Raw genomic sequence first — 17020 nt, 5'->3', positions numbered from 1 at the left:
CCCTGAGCCTATTGAACAGAAATGGTTAAAAGTTGTTTCACGAAATTCTAGTATATTTGTGGGTGAATGGCACATGTTAACTTATTATAATAAAATACAAAGGAGAAATTACTTTTCTTTCAGGCAATTCTACTGAACGGGCACTTCAGACATTTCACTGTATACCAGCATTTTGTTTTTTAATATAACCCAGATTTTAGATTTAGTGGCATACACAATGAGCTATACAAAGCACGTGTGTCTTTTAAATATCAGCATCCTTCTAAAATCACCAGTGGTAAACTATTTCTGTAGTTTAAATGTTCTGACTGGGCTATGAAAGAAAATAGTTGCTAAACAACTTAGCATGAAATATTAAAGGATAATGTGGCATCTAAAGCATTCTGTTTCATTGGGTCTGGATTTTAATAACTCAGTCCTTGGTTAATATAAAGTTACTACACCAGGATGGAAAAATTAATGAAATTTCAGTTTTGAAATTGAGCACAACACATTTCTAATCACAGAATGGAAAGCTGGTTTTTTTTTTTCCTTTAGGATGCTATCTCTAGCTCGCAGTCTATTGAAGCTATTTCCGTGTGCTTTTTTTCTCCTTTGTGCCTACGTCACCGATTTGAGGTATTTATTTATTTAATTTTAAAAATAAAGAAAAGGTTCTGTGAAGACCCTCTTAACCAAGAAGAAGGACTAGAGAAAGATTAATGTGGGACTGGAAAAGGGTAGCTCCAAGGGTCAGTGTGGTTGCACCGGAGGATAAGAAAGAAGAGATTGTCTAAGCACTTCCCTAGAATCTTTTTCCGCCTAAGAAATTTGGGAGAATGCGAAAAAGCAGCAGCCCAGCATTCTTGAAGGGGCGTGGTTTCTCTCAAGGGGCTATCCAATCGAATTCCTTCAGAGGGAGCAATCCGGAGAAGATTGATGAGCGTTGCTAGGAAACAGGAGCGTCTCCCTCCCTGCTGACCCAGAGATTGTGCTGCACAAGCCTCCCCAGGGGTTCGCAATGTGCAGTTGAACCGCGTGTGGGGCAAAGCTGCGTATCTGCCTTCTGGGTTCGCTCGCTCACACGGCTCCCTCTTTCGCCGTCTCCTCCAAGTGTGATCAGCCTTTTAGACAGGGACCACAGGAGAGTTCTTACTAGGAATGACTGCCGGTCCCTGCCCACCCGCGTGCCAGAGCCCTAGCAGAGCTTCAAAGTTAGAGCCACCTCCCACTCTACCTCCCCACGCCCCTTCACGCCACTGCTCCGAAATTCACCGACCTTTGCGTGCATTGCCTAAAGGCTGCAAACCTTAGGGCAGAGAAGCTCGCAACCCCGCCAGGCTTTCTGTATTGTAACCTTCGGGTCTAGGTACAGTAGCTCACTAAAGACTCTGCAGATACACCCCTATAAACGGAGGGAAGACGGGGGAAGGGAAAGGAGGAGAGAGAAAAGGAAAAAGAGAATGAGGAGAGGCTGTCAGAAGGTCCGTGCCTCTCTGCCTGAGTCCCAATTAGATGCGACTGTTTCAGCCTGGCCAAGGTGAAGGAAAGTTGCTTCTGAGCCCAGGAAGTGGGTTTGGCTGCAAAGAGGAGGAGGGCGACTGGGCTCTAAAGCTCCCCTCCCTTCTACTGAAGACCACTGGGTCCCCTTCTTCCCAACCTCCTCCTGCTCTTCTCCTCTAGCCCTCCCTTTTCCCACTCCTCCTTGACTCGGAGGCCTGGATGCTGGGCCACCGGGCAGAGGTCCAGCGCGCAGCCGGGCGGGGGCGGGGGCAGGGGGCACTGTGACAGGAAGCTTCGCGCACAAGTTGGCCATTTCAGGGGCAAAATAAGTTCTCCCTTGGATTTAGAAAGGACAAAGGCAGCAAGCTCCCTCTTTTGTGTCGGATGAAGAGGACCAACCATGAGCCAGAGCTTGGGTGCAGGCTCACCGCTGCCGCTACCACCGCGGTCAGCTTCAGTTCCTGCCAGGAGTTGATGGTGCGAGGTAAGCAGCCCAGAAGGGTACCTGCCCCTCTGGAGGGTGCCCAACGAGGGCGCAGGAGATCGGGTGCCGCGTGGGGCAGGCAAAGCGAGGAAAGTTGAGGCAGAGCAGGGACCAGTCCCTACATATCTGCCGGGGTTGGGAAACGTGGGTCACAGGAGCAATGTGGGTGTGTGTGAGAGAGAGTGAGTTTGTGTGTGCGCGCGCTACTGTCCCTTCTGGAAGGGGCCAATTTCAGCGCATAGATCTGTGGCCAGGGAGCGAAAGGTAGAGGGACTAATTAGAGAGACAGGTCTCGTTCGCCAACCGCTTCCATCCAGCTTTGCTTTTGGGGGTTTTATAAGACTTTGTGCACAGGAACCCTGTGATGTGTGGCTCACACACTGGTAGCTTCATGTGGGTGTGGAGGTTGCCAGGCGAGGTGGGTAGCGGTCAGCAGGACCCCCCTGTGCTGCCAGGATAAGCTCCACAGCCAGGGGCAGACAGAGGTTCACCCACAAGCAAGCGTGCTTGGAAATCAGCCCTAACTCTCTGCCCTTTGCTCTTTTTGACTTGAGCCAAAAAAGAAATTCAAGAACCAGACTCAAACCATATCTACCCATTGATTCTGTTCCATTTTCTTATCTGGCTGCGAGATAACTCGAAGAGGGCGGGAGATTCGTGGTCCAAAAATAGACTAGGTAATATATCCAATAAGCTGATTCTTTCGGAATTTCACTTGGATTTCCTTCTAGTTCCTCTGTGAGGTAACAAACATTTAAGGGTCTCTTAAAGGTATAATACATTCAGAGAGCTGGTTTAAGGGAATGAACACATGCTTTCAAAATATCTTAGAGTGCTGCAAATTCTGAAGACAAAACCCCACCTTTCTCAAAATGTATAGTAAATTCAACTAATTTACGTATGGAGTAGTTGTACTCTTGTTAGAACAGTAATAGATATGTTACAGATGCCGTGAATGAATACATCCCAATGTAATCACACAGTGGTACAAAGCAAGTTAACATTTTTGTGTGTTTTAACGTTAAGCACCTCACCAGTTGGGTGCTTAAATTTCTTTGTGTTCCTGTCCCCCAGGATTGCTTGTTTATGAACTTTGTTGGGAGGAGGCAGTTAACAACCCTTTGAAAATATTCATTTACCTGTCTGAGTATCTAAATTGGCTTTGGTTTATCTGATGACAGATGAGGTTGCTACTTGAACTCTGTTGTGTATATAAATATATTGGGTATCAGAATTAACCAAAATATCCAGATTTCCACTACACTAGATGCCTGTGAATAACAATCCTACCAAAGATGTTTTGGAAACTCTGATTAGCTTTTAATATTCTGTACTATTTGCCTTTTTTTTCTTAAATCAGCCCAATATGATGTGACAATCTGAAAGTTAAAGTGCAGCAAACCTTAATAAAGTAGCATTTTTCAATTTATAATAACAATGGCTTATAGTTATAAGGATTCCCCACACCTGTAGGTTTCAGCTGTCCACACCGTTGGGTTCTGGTTGCCCACAGAGATATTTTGAATAGACATGCCTTAGGCTCTCTTGATTTACATGCTAAGTGATACTTTTGGTGCTCATGATACAAAATTGCACAAGAAGAAATTTTGAAGTGTTTTCTAGCACACATGAAACAAAAAAACTGTATCTGCATTCATGGGACTAAAACAATATGAGAAGAAAACTTTGTATTATTAAATCCCACCCTACTCACACTCCAAAATGGTGAAAACATCCTCTTCTGTACTTTATATCTTTTCCATATAATGTGAACCTTAATATATTAACAAAAAAAAAAAAAAAAAACCTTTCTCAGTGCACAAAGGAAAGATCTACTTCTCTATTTAAAGTGTGTAGTGTTTCTCAGCTACATGTCATCAGTAGATCAAGAAAATATGTTTATATGATGGCTGTATTTTTAAAATGACAGTATACATATGTGGAGGAAATTTAAATCTTATTACTTATTTCAAGATTGCCTAGTGTCAGCAATACTTCTGTTATTTCATGTCATTGAAATTAAACTTAAGTTGAACAAATGCAAAAATAGCACAAAAGTGAATGATCTTTTTTCTAGGTTATAATTAACATCTGTGTTGAATGAAAGATCCAGACTATCCAAAGGTCATCTGTTTCTCTTCTCTACCTTATGACAGGTGATCAATCCGAAACACAGTTAGTCTTGGATTATCTAGTTTTGTAAGATTCATAGCAATAATAACTTACAACTTTCTCGGGAATATTCTCATCTCTTTTGAGCTCAAACTTCATTTTCAAATCAATGATCCCTACTCCTTGTTCATTTTTATAAGCATAAGTCACAAAATGAGCCATGGCTCTTTGTGAGTTTTGTTAGTACCTATCAAGGTGTGGTCTATCAGCTTGAGAATGAAGTATTTCGATTTGTTTTCTTAGTCAACATTATCTCAAGAACCCACTCAAAAAGGGAAAAAAAATCTCACTTCTTTTGATAAAAGAGGAGGTAACTTCTACAGGATGGAATATGGCCAGAGATGCAGGGCAACACTCATGTGCTCCAGAGCTAATTCCTAAAGGGGGCTGCTGTTCACACACACTTGTCTCTCTTTGATGTTTTATGCTGAGTTGATTGTTCATTCTTTTGAGACTGTGCTAAATGTATCCAATTCTACATTAGACAAATTTGCTGAAATTGCTTTCAAGAAGCAGAGCAAAATGAAAGAAGATTATTTACCCAGTCTAAGCACACAAAGTGAGTACAATCATAGTAACAGAGACCACACAAACCATTAGTCATCCTCCTCCTGCCATCTCTGATGTTGCCTGGGTCCCTACAGCATTACTGTACTTTGGAGTGCTTTAGTCCAGTGTATTTCTTAACAGGTCATGTGATGACTTCTTCCAGAGTTTTTGAAACACTGTTTCTTTGTGTAATAGTTCTCTCTATTAAGAATTTTTAAACTCAGCTTGATTCTTTCATGACTCTAATTTATCTTATTACTAACTCTTTATCATTTATTACTTTGAGCTATTCCATCCTCTTGTATGACTTAAGATCATCATCTAACATTTATATAGGTCATGTAAAAATACATAATAACATAAGAAAACACATGGGTACCAATTCAATGTCCACATCTTGCCTCAATAGTATATGTTTTAGGACATTTATGCGTTTGTGTGTGGCTATATGTCCTAATAATTTATCTAGTTAATGTAAGAGATGGGAAACTGCCTTCTGTGACATTAGTGACCTATGTGAATATCCAGATGATCCTTTCTATGTGGTGTTCTGAGTGGTTGCACATTTATGAGCTGTTTTCATTGCAAATTTGTTGTCAGTAGAGCCCTGTCACCACCCACACTACAAGGGAGTTTTGTGACATGCTGGTCTGATGCTCCAATGAGCCCCAGAAGCTGTTGTCATGTAAATCCCACTGCTAAAATGAAAGTGATTTCCTTAATTAATAGAATGTGCTAAGGATGTAAAAGTGTAAGTGAGTTAGCTGTGTGTGAACACGGAGCAGTCATTTTATGAGAATTTTCAGGGGCCACTGAAAATGCCAGAATTAAGAACACGTTACTCAGTGTTCTGTATCATGAAAAGTAAGCTCCCATCATGCATATACCAACATGAAATATATTTAGGCTTATATGGAAGAACCATATGTGAAGGTTACTTTAAAAATAAAAAAGCTTGAAATAACCACAAGGGGGAAAAACAGGATTTTATTTTGTTCACTTAAAATCTGGCTGCAAGACGTTCATGTGTAGGCTTCTTTAAGATTCTTTAGCATATATCTTGGTAGTCTCAATCTCCCACTCAATTGTCTCTCCCAGGCATTGAAATGCAAGCTTTTACTAGACAGTCGAGGAGCAAATGACTAGGAACTCTCTTCCAAGGTACACTTGGCAAATCTAGAAAGTGCCAAAAGCAGAGTGCTCTGGTGTCTTTATACCTTGCTGGGCATTAGACTAGACACAGAAACATCTGTGCAGACTTAGAAAACTAAAGGGAGAGGGACTAATGAAAAACTAACTCCATGTTTATGGGACGTGAGCCGGGCTGATGGGAGTAAACAAATGTGAAGTCGGTCGTCTCCTATCTGAAGCCCTAGTGCCATTCATCACACAGTGCTGAGTACCCTCAGAATGATTTTCCTTAGAAACAAAGGGAAAATCGATTTTCATGGTACAGGAAAAGTAGGCCATTAATACATTTGCGATTTCGCTGTGAAACCAGAGAGGCACTCTAAGAAGTGACGTCCTGCATAGACTCCATCTTCTTATCAGATCAGCAGTCCTGCTACAGAACTGGAAAAGTACACACTGTGCTTTAAAAACACAGACAGGTCCACTTAGAAACTGTTCACATAGAATCTATACGAAGTCTATACCAAGAACAATTTCAGAACAAAGAAAGCCATATATGTAGATGTTAGCTCCACAAAAAGCATAGGAGGTTCTCAGGTTTAGTTTCTTGTCAGAATGTGTTTTTGTTATCATTGCTCTTTCTTGGACAAGCATAGACATTCACCAAACATATAGCGCTTTTCAAACTCTAGGTGCACAGTTTTCAAAAACTTATAGTCAATACATAAAACACCGAAATTCTAAGACCATAACAATCTCTAGACCAGTGATGAGTTTTACAGTATGTGAAGTTGTTTGTGTTGAAGCTCTCTTAAGAAAAAGAATACAACCAGAAAAGTTGGCTTTTAGCAAAATAATGGAGGGAAAGGTACTTTTTAGCACCTGTTATGGACAAAATAAAATTTGAAGAATAGAGTGAGAACACAGAGTGATGAAATTCATACAGAAACTTTGTAAACATATATTAGGTTGAAACTACTGAAAACGTTAAATTTGAAATTCTCCATTAGAAAAGAATATGGTGCTAAGACTTTTGGTCTATAAAATCACCTGCCACTTAAGCACGAGGATCTGAGCTCCACTCCCAGTATTTACTTAACAACCAGACATGACAGCATGTACCTATAATCCCAAGAGATAGAAGGATCCTGAGTACTTTCTGACCAGCCAGTGGCAGCAAATGAGTAAGTGTTCAGTGATAGTCTATTTCAAACAAAAAAAAAAAAAAAAACCTAAAAAAAGATCTCTTGCTTCTGTGTGTGTGTGTGTGTGTGTGTGTGTGTGTGTGTACATACAAAGAAATTCAGACCAGCACATACTTGGGCACACATACTCACAAACACGAGTGCATACAAGCCACACAGAGAAAAATTAAAAGTAAAAAGGAGTTATCAAAGTTATTAGCTAAATTAAATACTGACCTCCTTTATTTAACATGTTCATTTGAATATAAAACATGCATATGCACAGACATTCTCTGTCTCTCTGTCTCTGTCTCTGTCTTTGTCTCTCTCTCATACACACACACACACACACACACACACACACACACACACACACACGGGGCGGGGGGCTCTATAGAAATACAGTTCTAGATTCTGTAGAAAGGCAAAACTACTGATATTTCCTAATAGTAGGTCATTGTTAACCAGCTATCCTGTGGTAATAACTCTACTATATCATGGCAAGGACCATCTGCCTTATTGTTACAATAATTCAATGAGTCAGTAACATAAGCCCTTTAACAGAAGTAATGGTTATCCAGTCACTTGCCCAAGACCAGGTACTAAACAAAAATCAAAACTTATTTCTAGCCCCAAGGTAAACTTTGTCAATTATAGTGTAAAATATATTGCCACCCAGCTTAATGATTTCTTGTCATGTTTTCTTTAGTTCAACAAATCTTTTTTGAGATTCAAATGAAGGGACATATTTCCCAAGAACTGAAAAACAAAGAGCAATTAGTGGGACCCAGAAATGGTTACAGGCCATGACATCATCTACCCCTAAACAGAACCCTTCCTCAAAGCAAGGAAACATAGTGGAAGAAATAATCTGAAACACTATTTATAATTAAATATGTCTAAAGAAAATCAGAGAATTGGAACCATGTAGAAAGGTGATAGATTTGTTAACAACCTGAGAAATAAATACCAGCTCTGAAAATCTGAAAGAAATAATTTTCCTGGAGCTGCTTTCAATGGGCATCACAGTCTCTCAAAAATAAATACGGTCACAAGAATACAGTATCTGAAGGAACAGCCTTTTTGCTTGGTATGGCTAAAATGTTCCTGGGTCTCTTCTCTTACAACTTAATTATTTCCCACTAGGTAAACAAGCTGAAAAGGTGTTCTGTAGACTAGCAAACCTTTGAAATGTCTCTGCCCAGCTGGAATAGTAACTTCATCATTATGTAGTCTCAGTATTTTTATGCACTGGGACATTTGTCTGTAATCTATCCAGCAGCCTGTAACTAAGAAGGCACGGAGATTCTCAATTTTTAACACAATAAGAATAAGAGAAATATTGCGGCCTGCTTAGTCTGTAGGACTGCCAATATAAAAGCTTCCGGCTCAGATTCTGTGACCTGGTGGTTTTTCACAAACAGAAAAGCTTATACCTATTGCCACGATGCTGAAGACCCAAAGTATGAGTCTTATTCAAAGATCTTTCTCTGAATGTGAATTGTGTTACAATATTTTTGTAAACTTGAAAGAAAAGAATGGAACTCCCAGATCTGTCCCTCCATCTGGTGGAAGCTTTCTTCAATTGTTAATAATACATAGCAGATAGATTATTAGCAATATTTTCTATTTTACTTAGCAGTTTCAATACACCATGTGTTAGTGAATACAACGTAGTAGAAACTGCTTTCAAAAAATATGTCAAAATACATGCCAATTTGAGAGACGGCAGAACAAGGTCAGAAACAGTTGGAATTTGTATCCGCCTCAAGGAGAAAATGAGATCTGAGGAATATAATTAACTGTTTCTATTTTCAAACATCTTTTTTTTTTTTCTGAAAAAGCAGAGCCCCTCCATTTGCTGAGTCCTTAAACCCAGTGATTTCTGTCAAGCTCAGGGACAGTGATGGGCATCCCATACCTCGCTTCAGCACTGACAATAAGCCACAATGTGAGACTCAGACACATTTATTTAATGACCAAGGCCCATCCTTTGGAAAAAAATATTTGAGAAATACTTAAAGCCCTACTTTTTCAAACTATTTCCTTTGACATCTGCCTTGGTTCATGAAACCCTGTAAAATTTAAGCAAAATATCTCATTCAAACAGTACAAAACATACATCTCTAAATCTAGTGAGTGTATAAAGTCTCAAAAGAATCATACGAATTGTTTTTCAGAAAACTAACGTCACCCTGTTTGGTAGGAATGTTTAAGGACTATGGTGTTTTGTCTTCACTGCTGTTCTGTAGAATATAAGGCCTCCTGTGGATCTGGCTTAAATGCTCAGAATTTACTAATTTGGGATGAGGTAGACCATCACTTGAAAAAATGAAGCCTTTCATAGAAAAAGAATAAATGATATAGATCCCTCACCTCCCTTGTTTCTTCTAAGACCCTAACTTTTGACCTTGCTGTGTGGTGTGTAGAGGAAGCCTGTGGCACCTCAGTTGGAAGAAGCTGGAATGTTTAAGGAAGAAGAGGGAGAATGCCAGCCCCAGCTTCTGTCTGTTACACAGGCAATTGCCTCTGCCATATACAACGCTTAGCCAAAAAGGCCCCAGAAAGCCAACTCAGCCCAGACTAGTGAGAACAACTACAGGTAGAACTTGAGGTAAAGAATCTACATATTGACTAAGCTTCAGATTATTAATGAGAGAAATACAAGTTTTAGAAACATTCCTCAATTACACTGCTCAGGAGACTATAACAAAATACAGTAGTGGCAAACAATTCTGGACACCAAGGTGTCAAAGGTCAAGTTACCAGCAAATTTGGTGTATACCTTCTTCTCAGTAGGATGCTGTTTTACTGTGTCCACACAGGAGATGGTGGAAGAAAGAACTCCATTGCCTGTACCTACTAGGACACTCGTTCTGTCAACAAGAACCCTGGTATAGTGCAGACTTCATTCAAATCTATCTCCCAAGGACTTCATCTGTAGATAAAATATTGAGGGTTAAGACTTTAGCATATGAATATTGGAGGTTCTTAAATAATCAGTACAAATCGATTTAGCATGTAATGATGGTCCTACAGAGAACATTCTGTGAACTACTTGTACCAAATTATTTACCACATCCTTCTAGTATAATTGGATTAACCAGTTGTCTGAATTCCACAAGCTGAGTATTTATTAATTAACCTCAACTAATAAAGCGATTTCTATGAATTTTATGATCAGGCTAACTTTCTAGAAATCTATTTTTATTGCCAAGGCAATTATTCTATTTATTCAGTAATAAATTCCTGTAAAATAAACACTTACAAGATATCATCTATTTTATAGCCTTCTGATTAGAAAACCTTTCCCTTTATTTCCTCTGCAATTTTTACTATAATAGTGAGTTATTTTTTTAAAGCTACTGACTTTTTAAATTAATTAATTACCAAAAATATCATTTTCGTGTTTTTGAAGATCAGAAACCTGATTTGTTTATAGCCTCTTCAAACTGAAGTTGTCATTACGGCTATATTTTTATAAACTAAAGGGCATGGAAAAGCATTGTTCTGTCCCAATTCTCCACTCCCCTCCAGATTTGCAGGACACCAGGAGTGGGGAGAACTCCATTTGTCAACTTACATTTTCCACGCAGCTTCTACTGTGTTCAAGTGAATGGTTGCTTAGATGAGGTTGGCAGACCTCACAAAGATAGTTTCTTAAGCAGTGCTTAGAACCACATGGGAAAAACACTGATGAGAGAATGGGGATGGGCAGCAGAGGGTACAGGGGCCTCAGACTGGTCCACCGGGTTCTGTTTCCAGATAGTCTTCACAAGGTTAACTTCGTTCAAATTCATGAAGGGAACAAGAGTAAAGCCCAGAACTCCATGCTTTCAGACATTTTTTTGCACACATTTTTTTATTGGATATTATATTTACATTTCAGATTTTATCCCTTTACACATCCCCCCATCACCCAGGAACCTCCTATCCCATCCCCCTCCTCATGCTTCTATGAGGATGTGCCCCCACCTACCCCCCACTCCCACCTCCCCACCCTCGAATTCCTCCCCACACTCAGTGTTCAGCCTTCATGGGACCAAGGATCTCCTCTGTCACCTATGCCCGACAAGGCCATGCTCCCCTACATGTACAGATGGAGTCATGGGTCCCTCCCTATGTGCTCTCAGGCTGATGGTTTAGACCCTGGAGAGCCCTGGTTGGTTGGTATTTTTGCTCTCCTCATGGGACCACAAACCCTTTCTGCTCCTTCAGTCTTCTCTCTAACTTCTCGATTGGGAAACCCTTGATCAGATCAGTGGTTAGCTGTGAGCATCTGCCTCTGAATGTGTCAGACTCTGGCAGACCTCTAAGGAGACAGCTATATCAGGTTCATGTCAGAATGCACTTCCTGACATCCACATCAGCGTCTACCTTTGGTGACTGCACATGGGATGGCTACCTAGGTAGAATGGTCTCCAGAGGACCCCTCCTTCAGTTTCTGTCCCACACTTTGTCTCCATATTTGCTCCCTTGAGTATTCTTGTTACTCCTTATTAGTAGGACCGAGGCATCCATGCTTGGTCTTCCTTCTTCATGAGGAGCTTCATGTGGTCTGTGAGTTGAGTCTTGGCTATTCCAAGCATTTGGGCTAATATCCACTTATCAGTGAGTAAATAGCCTGTTTGTTCTTTTGTGATTGGGTTAACTCACTCAGGATGATATTTTCTAGTTCCATCCATTTACCTAAGAATTTCTCAAATTCATTATTTTTAATAGCTGAGTAATACTTCATTGTGTAAATGTACCACATTTTTTTGTATTCGTTCCTCTGTTAAATGACATTTGGGTTCTTTCCAGCTTTCAGACGTTTTTAAAGTTCAAGAAACTCAGACATCACACTGTTTACCTGTTGGAAGTCACACTGAGGCTCCTGCAGAGACTGGCTTTCTTGACCTTTTGTTGGTTACAGAGCCACTTGGTGGAGGTAATCCTACAGGAGTTTCCTTACACATCAGGCTTTATGTATCTAAAACCGAAAACTATCACCACCCCAAATCATTTCTTTTCCTTGTTGTTCCAGATTCCACACCTCCCTGTGAGCCTATGGGGGTCATTTCATTCAGACCAACACACTTAGTGATACAGAATTCTTGCCTAGCCTGTGTGAGGCCCCAGGTTCAAACCTCTGAAGCACACTCCCATGGGAGAATCTTAGTAAATAACTGGCTTTCTCATTCCATTCCTAGGTTTTCAAAGAACTTAATGGAAACTCATCACTTAAAAATAACATCCTAGTCATCTTCCTCAATACCAACATCTGCTTTCTCTGTTCACCCAAGATAGCTCCTGCACATCAGTGTGTTCATTTTGAATGTGTTTTCTTTCTCCTTTCTACAAGCCTATAGTTAAATCTAATTTCATAATCATCGAAGTCTGTGATGTTTTCATCTGTCTTATCAAAGTTTTATCTAAAACATCTATGCAGTCTTATGTAAGCCTGAATAGTAACTTATGGTTAGGCAGGTATAGAATATAGGTAGAATAATAAGCAATGCATTTTTATTTCTTACTCCTTATTTTAGGTTTATTCAGTAAAATAGGCTTGTGCAGAAAAATAATGAGAAACTGTAGCTACCAGTCTTCATTAAAAAAAAGTTATGCTTAGACCAATATGATGATTAAAACTTTTGAAACTACAGATATATTTTCTTCAAGACAACAGGAACTGTCATGTTTTGCATTAACATCTGGAAAAGAAAGCTTATGTGTTCCCAGGGGTTATGATCAATGTTTCTTTGTTGCTGTTACTGACTCTAGTTCTGACTTCTGCAAAGTAATTTGGGGAGGTGAATATGGGAAGAAGCTCTTACCTTGCACTTTTCACAAATTCTGTGACCCTAGATTATTTAGATCAAGCCTCAGGTTATGTGTGAGCACACATGCATGATGGGAACTCTTTCCCACTGCTGAAAGCTCAGAATCTGAGTATCCCAGCACTGTTTTCTTTTGTCTGAGCACAGGTCCTCAACTCTTTCTCCTTCAGTAGTTCAGGTCACATGGTTCCCTCACTTGGCACCCTATTATTCATCTAGGTCTTACTTATGGGCTGAGTTACTTTCACTTGTGTTCAATCCACAGGAAATACTCACATACTATTTCTGGAAAACTCTTAAGCTTGTGGAACTAGCCTGTGTATCAACATCTCTTTCTTCCCAGTCCTCTGCTATAGCAGCTATGTAACTGGTGCTTCATATCTCCTCTGTATTGCCCAGACTGAAAACAGCATTAGCCACTGTTGTAGTTCCTGTGTTCTTTCATTCTTGGAAGCATTTCCTAATGCTGCCTTCGTTAGGACACAATGTGAGACATCACATTTACTTCCTTAGATATTTACCATTTTCTACTTTGCTGTGAAGAGGTACTGGTGTTGCAACAAATGATTGTTGACCATATGTGTTTAGTGCCACATACTAAAGTAAAAATATTACATGCATTATAATTCCTATTATTAACACACATGTAGTATACAGATCATGGGGTTTACTGTGATAGTCTCACATTTCCATCCATTATGCAACAAGGGTATGCATCCATTTTTCTTCTTCACAGGACTTAACACCCTCTACTCTGCCCAAAAAGTCCTTTTTAATTTCTACAACAAATAACGGCGACATAGATGAGTTGCTGGCTAAGATCACTTGTTGCTTTTACAGAGGACCCATGTTTGGTTCCCAGCACCCACATGGTGGCTTACAACCTTCCATAACTCTGGTTCTAGGTGATCTGATGCCCTCTTCTGACTAGGTACATATATATACATAAAAGCAAGAAAACACTCATACACATAAAAATTTTTTAAAAACTTTAATGTTTCAATACAAAATTATAACTATAACTTTTAAAGACATTTTACATGAAGATTGCTCTGTCAAGGCAGAGCAGTCAGACAAATCAGAAACAGAAACTTGAGATGGATTCATCTTCCTGATCAGAATGATCTACAAGAAGACAGATCAATCTTATATCCTTTTTATAAGTAAATCTATAATAATAAATGGAACATACAGCAATACTTCATAAATGTTTCATGAGTGAATAAATTCTATTTTAATTTTTAAATTTAATCAGTATGCACATTCCATACTAAAATATTAATGTGTGTTCTGCCCTTCATATGTTGTAGTTTAAAAATAAAAATTGTTACATTTTTAATTTCAATCCACAAATTATACTATTTTCCTAAAGGCATTTTGATTCTCAAACAAAATAACTTCATATGAATATTTTAAAATGTCATGAAAGAGTGGCATCAATCCAATGAAGTAAATCTTAAACTATCTGTTACTTTCAGGGTATTGGGTGATGTATTGGGGTCAGAGAGAAGAGTACATCAGTATGTCCAAGGAACATAAAGTCTCACAGGAGAAGAGCAACAAATGCAAGTGGAACTAGGATAACAGGAATGTATAGAATCTAAGCTCTGAGGGCAAGATGTTCATAATACTTCTTTTTAACATCACGGAGATTTTTGCTTATGTATACCAGATCCTGAAAACTGGTTCAGATCTTAAAGATCTGAGCCTATGGGAAGGTGGCCAAAGCCTGGAATTTCCTTGCATGATTTGTTTCTGTTATGGATAGAGCATGTAAAAGGTCAGTGTGGACGATAAAACTCTCACAGAAAATGGAATCATGGGTACAATTTTTTTCTGTAGGCAGAAAGAACCATTTCAAGTCACTTGAGCAACAAAATCTGAGAGCACACTATGAAGATAAATATGAGGAAATAAAGGTTTGGGAGGCAGGGAGATGAGCTGGCAGGTTATGGCAACACTCCAGGTGAGAGGTAATGATGGCCCAAACTAGGGCAGTGGCGATGGGAATAGGAAGTATGAAATGAATCTAATAGACACAAAGATGAATAGTGCCTCGTAGGTAGGAATTAGCTGTTGGGTGAGAAACACCAGCCAAAACAATTAAGCTAATCATGTTCCTTTTCAACAAGAGAAAAGAGCATGCTATATCAAGTCCCTTGGTTAATAAAGAATAGGGGAGGGTGTTTTACAAGATCATCCTTCAGGAACTGTGTCAAAGAAAGTCGTGTGTAATATGAAGGCCAACAGCAGTCACACACAGGTTTAACATTAACACTTCAACTCAGAGGTAGGATTATGAGTTTGGAGCTAGCCTGAGCTACATGGGAGACCCTGTCTCATGAAGGACAGGCATAACCATGTAAATCTTCTAAAAGCATGACAGAGGAATAAAACCAACATGTTCTGTAAAGCTGTGACTTAATAAAATTTATCCAGAGACAGTCACTGTTGTCTTTCCTCGAGGATCTGAAAAGAGCCTCTTATAGACATATGAGACTCTTATCACCAACTACCAGGCTGTAGAAAAAAAGTAAACAAAAGAAAGAAAAACTCTTAAAAATACAAGTCTAGATATCATTTCCTGCTTAAGACTCTCCAAAGAGTTTTCATTGCTCTTGGGATATTCACAGTATTATTCATCTGCACGTCCTAATGTCTGGTCCTTTAGCCTTCACCCTTCTTGTTGTGTTCAAACCACAGCAACTTGCATCATTATCCTTCTTTTTCAGCCTCTCCATAGCATTGTAACCTCCCAGTGTACTGACTAATGTCTGTCCCTCCTTCAGGCTTCTTAAGTTCGGTACCCATTCTGACCTACTAAACTATATTAGGTCAGTCCTTCCTGGCTTGTGCACGTCTATCTCCCTGCATCCCTTTCTCCACACTTGATTATAATTGTATATCTCACCACTGTGAGTGTAGCTGCTTATTCACAGCTGCATCTCTATTACCCAGAAGAGGATGTGCTACATAGCAGAAGATCAATACATATTTATTGAATAAACAGTGTACTGATTAATTAATTCATTCTGGGGCTCATTTTACTCATCTTTAAAATTGTGCTATTGGGCTTTGATATTTCTTTTACCCAAACAATGTCTACTGTCAGTAGAAAAAGATAGAATTTAGTATCCCAAGTCTAAATCAGTAGCCATTATACAGGGAGAAAAGTGATTGCTAGATAAAAATATAAATTTTAATTGCAATCCAAAAATTCAGGTAATTAATAACAGACAAAGATGTTTCTCTATTCCACAAGTACAACTCTGCAGACATTCTATCTGTCCATTTCACAGAAACACTGAGATATGAAGAATGAAAGACAGAGAAAAGCAAGCATAAAAACTGAGAATCTGAGTAAACTTTCCAAAAAATCATCTGATTCCAGTCATATTTCCTTCTCCTTATATTTTTTAGGACAAATGTACATTCCATATATTTTCATAGAAATGGATTTATAAATCTCATTTCACAACACCAATTCCTACCAATGCCAACAAATAACACCCCAAGGCGTTCCACTTAGTGCCAACTCTATCTCAATAGTTCTCCAAGTGAGATGAGTGCTTTCACATAAATATTTTATACAGTGTTTTTAGGACCATGAGAAAGATAGTGTAAACAATAACTTTCATCAAGTGCTTACAGTATGTGTATTTCTAGGCATTGGTATTTTAGCTATACAGACATATTTAATCCTCTTAATTAGCCCCACGATGTTGATGTTATCAGTATGTCTATTTTACATAGGTAGAAACTAAAGGACTTGTTGATAGAGACCTATCACTTGGAGCCAGAGCTTGGCAGCTAGACCAGCTGGCTGTACCATCCTTTCTATGAAGGCATTTAGATGTAAAATATGCAAAGAGTTGGAATAATGATGCTATTCTGTGATTGGCAATAAAGAATAACTAAAAACCTACTGTTGTTATGAGCCTAAAGAATTAGTAGTTAATTGATCAGCTTGCTAGTGTTATTGAGAATATATTTAACTGTCTGTTTTAATTTGATATCAAAAGTCCTCTCATGAAAGAGAGAGAAAGAGGGGGGAGACAGGGAGGCAGATGTTCACATGTCTGCACCCGTCAAAGATAGTTGATATATCGAGGTTGGGTAGTGGGTTACACCTCTGATTGAGCATTACCAAACTTATAAAGCCTTTGATTAACATTTTCAAAAAGTGTGTAAATGCAAAA

At 39.1% G+C, this 17020-nt stretch overlaps 1 protein-coding gene across 1 annotated transcript in view; it reads left to right on the top strand.

The window, feature by feature from the left end:
* Positions 1-1440: 1440 nt before the first annotated feature.
* The window catches only part of Grm3 (glutamate metabotropic receptor 3), a 212260-nt gene continuing 196680 nt past the window's right edge, over positions 1441-17020 (top strand). The window contains exon 1 of the mRNA XM_034518734.2: positions 1441-1966. The gene's annotated coding sequence lies outside the window, so the exon portion shown is untranslated. The remainder of the gene's footprint in view (positions 1967-17020) is intronic.

Source organism: Arvicanthis niloticus, chromosome 15 (genome assembly GCF_011762505.2).
Source record: "Arvicanthis niloticus isolate mArvNil1 chromosome 15, mArvNil1.pat.X, whole genome shotgun sequence".
In the NCBI taxonomy this organism is placed as follows: Eukaryota; Metazoa; Chordata; class Mammalia; order Rodentia; family Muridae; genus Arvicanthis; species Arvicanthis niloticus.
Note: the sequence above shows the minus strand (reverse complement) of the source record. Positions and strands in the feature narration are given on the sequence as shown.